The sequence below is a fragment of the Heliangelus exortis genome, chromosome 6, assembly GCF_036169615.1.
Source record: "Heliangelus exortis chromosome 6, bHelExo1.hap1, whole genome shotgun sequence".
Taxonomy (NCBI): domain Eukaryota; kingdom Metazoa; phylum Chordata; class Aves; order Apodiformes; family Trochilidae; genus Heliangelus; species Heliangelus exortis.
Genome location: NC_092427.1, coordinates 4708424 through 4720812, shown reverse-complemented (window position 1 = coordinate 4720812; position 12389 = coordinate 4708424). Strand labels below are relative to the sequence as shown.

Below are 12389 nucleotides of genomic sequence, written 5' to 3'. Positions count from 1 at the left end.
ACAGAAATCCTCATAAAGGGCCAAAAGCTGGGGCTCACACCAGGCAGCCCATATGCAGGTAGAAAATTTTCTCCACTCCCACCAAGTACACTATGGAAAGCATCTTTTGAGAGTTTGCAATGTTGTTAAAATTATCCAAATAATTTTCAATTTTCCTCCTGGAAAACCAGCCACTGCGCATGAAATGCAGAAAATTATAGTTATCTGTTGCATAAAAAGACCATTATTTTAAAGTTAGTGCTTGAAGACCTGTCTGTTTCTTATAATTTGGCTGCAAGCCTCCATTTCTGTCGTTAAAGAGAATGAAAATATCTGATGTATTGTCACAGTGGCAGAGATGAAACCCGTGTTTGTAGGAGCAAAAGGCACCAAGGTCTTGGCAGAAGGGATTTTGTTTGTTTGTTGTTTGCTATTTTCATTTTTTCTGGCAGCTATCTGAAGCTGTTGAAGAGTTTTGAATGATGGAATAAATCTCAGTAGAGATACAGTGAGCAAAAGCAGGTGAAGTGAACAAAGCTGAAATTTAATCACATTTCTGTTATAATCAAATATGTATTCACAGTTGTGTACAACATATTATGAAAACACACAATGAGCTAAACTGCAATTTCAGCAGTGTAAATAGCAGGGAAAATGCATTGATCTCAGGAGAGTACTTCTGGCTCCTCGCTGGTATAACCAAGAAGAATTTTGAACAACATATGCTAATTATATACAATATAATCTGGCAATCTGTACACTCATCACTGAAACTCAACTTTGATCATCCTGCCAGAAGGCTCACTGGTCTGAAACCTTGCTGCAGAAAGAAAAAGAACCCTCTTATTTTTGTCAGGCAGCAAGTCAAACCTTGAGTCTTATTAAAATACAAAACGTCAATACACTTGTAACCAAATATCTACATTCTAATTTACATTCCCAACTCAGCTTGTGGATAAAGTAGGGTTTTGCAACAGAATGACTCACTAGAACCACAAAGTAAAATAGCCTGCAAATTTATTTTTACATTCTCAATTTTACATAATTTGCTGTTCGATTAGCAGAAGCATGTAATTAAAACCAAAGCCCAGGTAATTAAATTAGGAACAGATTTATTTCTAAATTGTATTTCTCCTGGTTAGAAGGCCAGGAACAAGACTTGGCCTAGATTTAGAGAGAATGCCCATAAGAAAAAACACCTTTAAGAACAGCCACTAAAAACCCTTAAAAAAATACAAGCCAGTGAAGGCAGGCAACAGACCCAGCTTTTTTTTTTTTTCCTTTTCCTTTAAAAGTTTCAAGGTTCATCCTAACTATAATATATATTTAGTCACAGTTTATAAACTCCTTTACTTTAACAGGCACCAATAGCCCAAAAAGATTAATGCTGTACCAGACATCTTTCTCTCCTTGGTCCCAAACTGGCTTTTATCATACTTTGTATAACTGGGTATCTTGTCTCATTTACACCTACTTGAATTGGAATCACTGTGGTTTCACTGCTACATGAAGTCCCTTAAAACCTAATTATTCTTACCTCTAATAAGGGGAAGGGACATTTTTGCCTCATTATGGGGTCTCCTGTTGAAGCCCATGGAGAGCTTTTCCCTGCCCTGGGGGGCTGTGGGTTGGAACCTGGCTTCACTGACAGCTGAATCCCCACTCTTAATTTTCACAATATAAAGATGAATGTGGAAAATTACCTTGCAAACATTTTAAACTGACACTTGTTGCCTTGGATGAGCATTAGTATTTCCCCTACAGGTAGCTATGCAAAAAGTACCTCTTTGCCTCCAAGCATTTAACATCTACCCAATAAACTCTTCCTCAAAATCACCTGGTTTGAACCTAAGGTTACAACTAAACCATAGGACATATGATCATTTGTTGCTCCTGACACCTTCCCTTTTTTCCTCACTTGAAAAATTGATCATCTTAATACCAAAGAAAGTTTGTATTAACATAAATCTATTCCACTTAAGCACTGGCTTGGACAACAAATTATTAAATCCTGACAAAAAGAATATTTATGAGATACAGAAGAGCCTTTTGACATACAGAAATCAATTTTTTTTTTCCTCAGAATTCTCGGAATCATCAAAAAGATAATATTTATATAGGGAAAAAAAAGCCTAAGGCAATGACAAGCATGGTATGGTATTTTTCTTAAGTCAGTGCAATAAAATAAACAAGAGAAGAAATTAAATCTAATGAAAGAGACTATAATATGTCACAAGGACAAATTCTTTCATATACTAGGAAAAAAGCAGAGTTCAAACAGTTCTAGGGAAGATGCTGCCACAGGCACATGGAGCTGCACCCACACCCACAATTTAAGAACACACATTGCAATACTGCATGCAAAGCCTCTACTTCAGGATTTATGTCCCTGTTTTCACACAGGGCAGCTGCATAAATTCACACTGTTAATATGTATATAAAATAACTTAAAACCCCCTTCTCCTTACCAGTAAAACCTCTTTTTAAAAGGTATTGCCTCAAACACAACCCAGTAGCTACAATCTGGTCTTGCATCAATCAAACGCAGGAAAGCCAAAGCTCTGCTTCTGCATCCATCTCCCACCTCTGCTCCTCCACTATCACCTTTAGAGATTATTTGAGATTTTCTGCTGATGTCTTACACAAAAATCTGTGCCCCAGACTGGAGGGCTTGGTTGCAGGAGAAGAACTTCGAAGTGATGGTAAGCTCAGAGTGAGGACAGGCTCGGTAGAGGACTGGCCAGCAACCAGCACGGCTGCGAACCTGCTTCAGAGTGAGCCCCTTGCCAATCTCAAGCCCCACCTTTTATTGGCCCTTGATCATGCGCACTTGGGCCAGCCCTAACTGGGCACAGGTGGAGCTGAGCACCGGCTGAGCTCATTACTCGGCAGGTCCTGCCACCTGCTGCCTACAGGGCTTCCCATTCCTTCATCTTCAAAAGACCCTTGCAGGTTTTTAAAGACCCATCCACTCTTATCTTTCTATATTCCAGTTATCACAAGCTCTGCAACAGGAACTATATTACTTTTTTCATACTTATTTTTAAAGGTTAATTAATCTTTGCACACCCACTTGTAACATGCTTTGATGATTAAATTCCATTATTATTGATTTCCTCATAGATCAGTGCACAAGACAGCATGACTAGCATTTTTTGCCTCCTACTGATGCTCTATGGGACTCAAAGGGTATTGATGGTCATGGTTGAGGTGCTGCAGACAACCATGTTGAGAACTGCACATATTCACATATTACCTTCCTAAAGTAGAGCTCACCCTAGCCAGCACTATTGATCTTCCATTAAATTCACCTATTAAAAATCAGAGGTGAAAAAATATCTGTCTTCCTCACTTTTAATTCGTTTTGCTATTATTTCCTTTTGCCTATTTTATGGTTTAATGATTTTTAAACGTACAAGGTACCCAGATTATGGCTATTTTTCAAACTCATTGATTTATGTATTTAGGTGAACTTACATATGGAGATTTAGCTCTGTGCAAAAAAGAAGACCAACCCCAGGTCAGGAAAGATCAGAAGAGCAGCTCACTGCAAGCACTCACCTACCAGTAAGGGACCCAACCCTTTTGGGAAATGAGAAGATAAATTTAGGATCAGACACGCTGTGATATTTGTGGTGTTTTAACTTAAAGGGACAGAAGATTATTTTCTTGTTTTGACTTCCCTGAGTGAAAAAGTCTAATTGATCTACTTACAACACCTTGATTTTATTCCTAGATTTACCATTCACCATATTTCTTGTCAGGGATAAGTGAGGGGAGAACCCTGCTCCTAGAACTTACAAAGGAAAATATTCAAGCCTCCCTTAATGGAATATTAAAATTAGTTGCAATGCATAACTGTTACTTCAGAAAAAAAGCAAAAAACCTGGAGGTCTTCAATTGAAAGACCTTAAATACCAGCAGAAAGCATTATTATTTTTACAGTATTCAAGTGGATTCATTTGTCATTGCTTTTCCTTTTAGCCAAGAAAAGCTCAGAGGAGCCCAGCTGACCTAAGCCTTACAGATTTCCCTCTGGTGCTCTGTGGTTCTGTTCGGCTCCGTTATGTAATTTAAATGCTAGTTTTCATTGTTCAAAAGGAAATATACTTCTGAGAGGCTTCTGATAGGAGATTATTTTCATTTCATTTTGTGGTAGTTTGAATTCTGGTCAATCTTTTGTGTTTTTTCTGTTCAGTGCCAGCTGCTTTGTACATGAGCTGGTGGCGAGTTTTACATCGCTGTGTTATGGGAAGGGACTGCAGGAAAAGATCATCATCCTTTTGTACTGCAAAAGGAAAGGTATTTCATTTAAAACAAGAACACACTTTAAAGCCAAATAGCTGTTGGTACTGGAGCATGAGATTTTTTTTTTTTTTTCCTTTAGATATGTACAAATCAAGTCCATGGGAACACGCAGCACTTTGCCTAAGAGGGCACCAAAATAATTTGGCATTGGTTTATAAGAGCCAAACTTAATGCCACGCTGTTAAGATGAAAAATATTGCTACTGCATTCACTGAGAGATTGGAGAAGTAACAAAAGTAGAAATGGTTTAAAAGCCGTGCTAAAAAAAAAAAAAAAATTAGGAATAAAATATAATGGAACTGTTAAAATAGATTCCACTTAAGGGAACGTAGTGTCAGATAAAGAATAGCACAATGACAATGCACCTGGAAGAGATGTCAGAGAAAAGAAGGTTGGGTGTGGGGTTAAATCTTTGCCCTGGTCTCCCTTTGAAGAAGGCAGATTTCTCTTCCGAAGACACCATTTAATGTTTACAATTATCACAGGCTTGTAATTTTAAATACAATCAAAGCAGAGTCTCACTAGCTTCAAAAGTGTTATTCTGACCATGACATTAAAAACCACATTAGCTGACAGGCAGGCACCTACCCAGGGCAGCAGCATCTCTGAGAGGAGACATTTCCATTCACTTAATGAACTTTAGGAAAGTTGCTGAAGGGTATAGCTGCTGTGTGCCCCTCTGGGGCTCTAGAAATCTTCCCTTTGAGATCATTTGCAGTTGCTGTGTACTGAACAGTTTTCGAAACCCAGCCATCTATCTTGGAATCAAGAACCATATATGCACAGAAGAGGTCCACAGAGAGAAATGTCTGTGAAAACTTGACCTTCTGATTTCATCTTCAAACCTAGACTTGGATGACAGCAACAACTCCAAAGCAAGCATTTTAATGATAATATCCTGTTCTCTAAACACTTTGAAGCCACAAAACCAATCTCCCCTTTGACTCTCTGTACAGAATTTCATACAGCACCTTGTGAAGAAATTTTGATTTATCATAACTGCATGCAAAAAGGACAAAAAAACCACATTTGGGTCTGTGACTTTGAGGCTACGATTAAATAGTACAATGTATCTTCAGTTTGTATACTGCTGCCTCTCATACATCACATTCCTTACTCTTTAGATGTCAATCCTTTCAAACATTATTCACACAAAGCTTGACAATAGTTAAGCAAACACAGCTCTGAGGAAGAAGCACCAGAGCCTCTGTGGTCCTGGCCAACCCAAAGATGCTTCATATGTCATCTGAACCAGCCACGAGCCCTCTTTCTGCCTCCTATCCCATGGGCCAGAGGAGGTTCAGCTTCCTTGGAAGGACCATTTTGAGCTGTACAACAAACTCCAGACACAAGTGAGAAGGATTTATTTAGAAGTTGTTTTTCCCCATTTGAATTTTCTTTGCCTTACACTGCTGCTGTTTTGCTAATGGGGTTTAACCAAATGGCCTCTGAACTCAATCCATCTGAGCCAGCATTAGTGCATTTGGCTGGTTTTGCTGTCAAGCCCTTTTTGCTTGGGCCATACATGCTTTACGTGAAGCAAATGCCCCAAGAATAAAATCCCACCATTCACCTGCATGTGCTTAATCACAATTTATTTAGGCTAAAAACCTGATGCAAGGACAAAAGTAAAAAGCTGTATCACATTTTTCCAAAGTTTCCTTTACTTTGCATTAGAAATCATTCTTCTACATCACAGACTCCAGGAGTCAGGGTGGAGAGCTGCACATTTCAGATACAGAAGCCTCCCATATGATCAGAGAGGGTGCAGCTCCTCTTGGTATCACCCAGCACCTCTTTGCAGAGCAATCTGCAAAGCAAACAATGACCAAGATTACACAGTTCAGGCACTTGAAAGGAAGAAGTCTTCCTTGGAAGGCTGTTTTAAAAATCCTATGAAAAGATGTTTTTTTGCATCCTTCCCCCAGTGATTAACAAACCCACCCTGAGCATGGTCAGCAGAGCTGGTCTGAGGGCACCAGACTGAGCATTTCCATTTCTGAAGAGGAATGAATTTTGCTACATGAAAAATTTTACTGAAGTTGTGAACTGTGAAGCTTCTGGGGAAAGAAGTATTCGTTTTGCATCAGTGAAACCCTGCAAGATCCTTGAGCTACTCCTGGTTTACACAGGGGGAAGTGAAGGAAGAAGCAGGATTTACCCTGGAGACATTGCCTCAGCGCTCTCATCTTCAAGAACACACAAGACCCACACTACTCCCAACATCAACACCTCACCCCCCCAAAACGGCACAGGTCAGACCCTACAACCCCCAGCTACCTGCTCCTGTTTTGCAGGCTGAAATTCAGAGCTTGCATCTTTATTCAGTGCCTGGAAATTACACTTAAATCAGAGCTTTTGTTTAAATCAGCCCCACACAACAAAGCTGGCCTAAACCAAACACATCTTAGGCTGGTCACAAAGGACTGGCAGGTTTCTGTAAGCAAACGTGACACTGGCTATTAAAAATGATAATCACATTTTATATGCCATTTGTAAGTCACATTTTAAGGGGCAGACACACACATGGTGTGTCTCATTTAAAGGCAAAATGACAAACATTTCAGTAGTGTGAAATAAACATCCTACAGCCATACTAAGCTGGCTGTAGAAGTCGTAAGGCTTCCTGACAATGAACCTTCATTGCACCTTTCCTCAGGAATGCTTTTACAGGATTGGCAGAATGATAATAAAATAAGAAATAAAAAAACATTTAATCATCCCACAGCAGACCTGCAGACTATGACACATCACACAAACTCTTTCTTTACTTGTTTTACAACATTACTGATCACAGTTGCCACAACACAGGAACCTGTTTTCTCCCATCCCCTCCCAAATGCTGATGGCAAAGGATGCATTTTATAAACACTTCCCAATTATTTCCCCTGGGCTGGATGAGACACACACTGATGAGCATTTAAAAGTTCAGCTTACAGGAAAGCTCTCTCTGCAGGGTACACTGGATATGAAACAGAGATTTCCTCAGCTCCCTGCAGGATCTCACAAATATATCTGGCTGAGGAACTTGGCTCTCCACAAACTGACCACATCTACATTTGTCTTCAAGGTTCCCCAAGTGTCCCAGTGCTGGTGGTAGGTCACAGGAAGAAGAAACCCTCAAGTAATTAAAATTAATTAAAACACTAAGTCTACATAAAAGCTTCTAGGAACACTGTACTCTGTATTTTAAAAACATAATCATCTCATGCCATGAATAATAAGTTGTGTGGACAATGACCTTAAAGAGAAAACAGGTTTTTTTTATCTGTCTGACACCCTCTCCTCCCTCCCTATTAGAGAAGGAACCCCCCCACACATGTATTTTGGCAAAGCCATTCCACCTAAGCTTGGAATGCCTGAAAGGATATTTGGATTTCCAAAAGAGGAAAAAAAATGCTGACACCAGTCTCACTTTGCACCAAGTAATTTACATTCTGGTTTTGCTCTGCAAGAGGGTTTGATGACCCCAAATTAAGTATTTTAATAAGTCTTTTCACAAAAGGTAAAGCCAGTGAAATCCGTTTCTTTCTTGCACAACTGAAGTACCCCAAGAGCAGACACAGACCCACCTGAGAGCTGAGTGTCCTTGATGGTCCATTCAGACATCTCTGATTAACTGCAGGAAGTGCTAAAACCCATGACTTAATAGAAAAATGTCTGGGTTTACAAGGAAAACCTTACAAGCACCCAGTCAGGTCATTTACTCCCATTGTTTGGAAAAGTGACACACATTTTCCTAAAAGAAGTGATCTGCAAGGAAACAAACAGGTTTTTTTCAATGTGTATATATATAACAAAATACCCACAGATTGGAATGTGCATCTTTAGCTCAAGAAAAAAATCATGTGCCAGATGAAAGAGAGGATCTCAATGTAGAGATCTCAGTTATGGCACCTGAGTTTGCTGCAGTGAAGAGATCAGCACTATTACTATGTCCCAATTTGGGATTCATTTTTTGAGCCTGGGTAATTATCCTGGAGCATTCAGCAGCCCGAGTTCAGGCATCACCTTTGATTCTCGGGGAAATGAGTAGCGATTGTACATTCTGAACAAGTACAACATATGCACAAATTTATCTTCATTATCAGTCTGTTTTCAATGACCAGAACAGCTGAAACACGACAGATTTTGTTCTGATTTATGATACTCATGAGAGTCCAGATATGCAGCTAAATACAGCCGTATCACTAAGACACCACTAACTTCATTTCTTCAATTGTAAAATGGGAATAATAATGCTTAGCAGTCCACATTGCTCATTTAATGCAATAATTAACTAGAGACAATTTATGTCCCAATTTAGATACCCCTTATAACCACAACAGATGTAAGAATCTCCCAGCAAGCAGGTCATGGCACGGTGCCTTCCAGGCAGGTAAGTGCCACCAGCACCTGCTGAGGCTCAGAGACACAACAGAAGTCCCACTGCTCAGGTTGTGACACTGATTCTGCACAGAAAAAAGAAAAAAAAACGCAAAGCCACAAGTTTGCACTCAAATATTCATTTCAATGTGTTCAAATCACTAGAGGCTAAAGTTATTGACTGGTTGGTCTTTATGTAGCTTGGAAAGTTTCCCAAAGAGCCAACTTGTTTTGCAAGCTCTCCAAAGCTCAGCCTGAACACCCAAGTTATCAGACACTGCTATGTTTCAAATGAATCAACAAGTTCTTTGGAATGAGTCATACTTCAAAGGTCTCTATGGACTCACACACCTCTACAAATGTCACTTATGCCTGGACAGGTTTGGGATTGTGGTTTTGGGTTTTTTTGTTTAAATATATAGTTTGGTGAGTAGAGGTGCATCAGAGGCTGCAGAGCTCAAGAAGGGCTTGACTGTAGGTGGGCCATAAAACCAGTGATGAGGCAATCTATGACCAACTGGTACTTACTGGAGAAAGATTGCTGCTCAGTGTTTCTCCTGCCTTGGCTTTCAAGATCACCACGATGTACATTAAAGAACATTTTCATGCAGGTTTTCTTTGTGCTGACACACAGTAGAGTACTTTGCCCAGGGTAAAGTGGAACTCAGTTGTTTAATGATTTATGCTTCAGATTCTTTGTGAGCCATTTACAGCTCTGAACTTTACCAGAGGAGTTTAGGAGGATTTCAGGAGCCATTAGCTTAACGATCCCTTGTTAGGATCCTCAAATGCTAGAACTCTCAAATGGCCTTTTTCAATTGTAAGGTCAGCACAAACATGCAATCAAATTGCTAAATATGTCATGCACATGAGGTACACATCTGTGTTCCTATGGAAACCACTTCACTTCTGTTTGAGCTTGACATTTATTCATTCTTCTGTTATTTTATCATTTCTCAACACTCACCTGTTCATCCTAAACTTTCAGCTTCCAAAGGCTGGTCTCAGTGCTGGGAACACTTTCTTTACCACAGACTTTAGAACAAAATGGCTTTTCATTCATGAATATTGAACAAACAGTGGTTTGGTTGGGATCAGTAGACATGTCAGAAACTAGAAAGAAACTGAATGTCTGATATTTGTGATTTCTAAAATCTCAGTAGTCAGTCTTGTCCTTCATGCTTCTCATCTACACTTTCAAAGACAACGCTGTGCTACTCCAGCAATTAATTTAGTCTTTACTTTTCTTGTTTTTATTGCAAGTTGACTGCTTAGCCAGGCTTTTTTCCCTTGATGTAACCATCTTGTCTGATTTTCCTTGCTACATTTCTAGGGAAGTCTGTAGACATGTTATGCTTCACTAAGCTTTTTCTATACATGCAGGAATTTTTATTAGAATAGCTTGGGAAGACTGAACCAATTTAGCTAAAACCAGGAACTGACCCAACGTGCTGTCAAAAAACTTAAAAACTGAACTGCTTTTATCTTTTAGATGAACATAGCAGTTTAATATAGGCCCAGAGTGAGGAAAGCAGCAGAACACTAGTTTCCACATGGATGAGGTATGGCCACAGCCCATTTAACAGCACAGTTTTATAAAATTATTTGGGATTATCAGAGACAATAGCAAGAGAGAGTTTTTACTGGTTATATTGTTTCCTAGTCCCGCCTTCTCAATACATAATTCACTCTTTTTTGTATTTTCTTATGTTATTCCTGTAATTTGCTCTGCCAGCAATACAGAATGGGTATATTAATTGTAGAGCTCCGAGGTGATTTTTTTTACCAATTTCTTATTACAATAACAACCAAAACAACTTTGTCCTTCACCCATAACATTTCCTCCTGAACAGGCTGGATTTGTCAGTAACCTTTTTAACAACTCCCTTGGACCTGCTGAGGGCACCTCTCAGAACTCCCATAGCTGCTGCCCTCATCCCTGTGGTAAAGCCCCATAAATCCCATGCCTCTTGACCCTCCTCACTCAGGGCCACTGCAAAAACTCAAGTCTGTAAGACTTGACTTTAATGTTGATATCAATAGGCTCAGAGGCTTCCTCTGTCCCACCATGCTTTGGTAATTAAAATAGAAAACAACCTACCAGTAACTTGGTTCATTAAAGTCTCTTCAGTTCAACTGCATGGTGATTTCTGCTTTGAGATCCTGCAAGAATTTGTCCTCAAAGTCAATCTAGAGGACAATCTGATGCCTCTCAGCTCTGCTTATGGTTAACTTCTAGATATGATACCTTACCAAGCTGCTTACATGTATGTTCTGCAGCATGGCAGATGAGGATAGCTTTCACCCTAGCTCCATCAACACACACTAACACTTTCTAAAGGTTTCTCCCCAAAACATTTGCAACTCACAGAGGAAGATAAACACTTAAAAGAATTACCACCAGCATGCAAGAGTGCTCTGGGAGTGGCTCAGCACCCCCAAATCCAACACTAACTTTTAAATCATTGCAATTTTTCAATACATCCAGTGGCTGTTTGCACTTGACACTGAGAGATGGTTTTCCAACATAAGCTGGCACTACTCAAAGGGTCTCTGGCCCATTTTCCATTCAGAAGGTCACTTAGTGCTAACCCTGCTAATTTTTGGGGTCCATTATGACCTTGACCAAATGACCAAGAGCTCTTGACCAAATGACACTTCCATTACTTTGGCTCAACTATTCCTATTGTAGAAGCACAAGCAGATAAACATTGCTGTCCAGCCTTCAACACATACCCAGTGCATCACCTCATCTGCTTTGCTTGCAATCTTGACAAGTCAAGGTCAAGGCTCCCTATACCTAAGGATCAACACAACTTCCAACTAGCCCAAGCTGAAAATAGATTTTTTGGAAGCTGAACCCTTCCTTTTTCAGCTGTTCTGCCTCAGGAAGGTTCAGAGATCTTTGTAAAACTCCCAAGTACCATCAATGTCACACACAGAAAGATTTTCCTCCCTTGACCAAGCTGCTCATTGGAACCATCTACTTACTGGTTTTGCAACCCAGAAGTTATTTCTCAGTGAAGCTATTTCACATCTGAGGTTGCCATTACATTGCAATGCCAGCACTGAACTATCAGCTGCCCTACATGTGTGTCCTGTGGCAGTTACTGCACTGGCTAGAAACAAACAATTTTACAGAAAAAACAACTTTTTTTTTTTTTTTAAAAAGAAAAAAAAAAAAAAAAAGCACCTTTTATACTGTGACAATTTACTTTGCAAATTTACATGGTGGCTCCTTCCTGAACTTTGGAGATTTTGTGCCATCAAACAACAATGGTTTGCTCAAACACCATGGGTTTCAACAAGGTTTTTCAAATCAAGCCTGCCTTAAGCTAACTGAAAATGCATCTACATGTGGCATCAAGTATTGGACTGTGTCTTCAAGACACCTAATATTTTGGTACAATTATCAGAGACGTTTTAAGGGCTTCTTTCACTGTCCCTATTTTTCCCAGAAGGTGGCTCAAAATCTCATAGGCAGCATTCAAAACACTGGCATTCATTTTTCAGATGCACATGCATATTCCAGTAGGGGAATAAACACGTAGGGTCTTTTTCATTTGTTTTTTTATTATTTTAAAAGAGACCAGGTTACGAACAACACTATAGTGACACTAGCTTGGGGATGAACCAACTCTGCTCTGCTTCTATCTTTGAGGAAGACTGGGTAAGCCTTTAGTTCAACTAAGATTTATTTTTAAATGAGCTTTTTCCTGATTATTGCACTGATTATT

The 12389-nt window shown here is 39.5% G+C and overlaps 1 protein-coding gene across 1 annotated transcript in view; it reads right to left on the bottom strand.

The window, feature by feature from the left end:
* The window catches only part of LRP1B (LDL receptor related protein 1B), a 631173-nt gene that overhangs the window by 590068 nt on the left and 28716 nt on the right, over positions 1 to 12389 (bottom strand). The gene's annotated exons all lie outside the window — the stretch shown is intronic.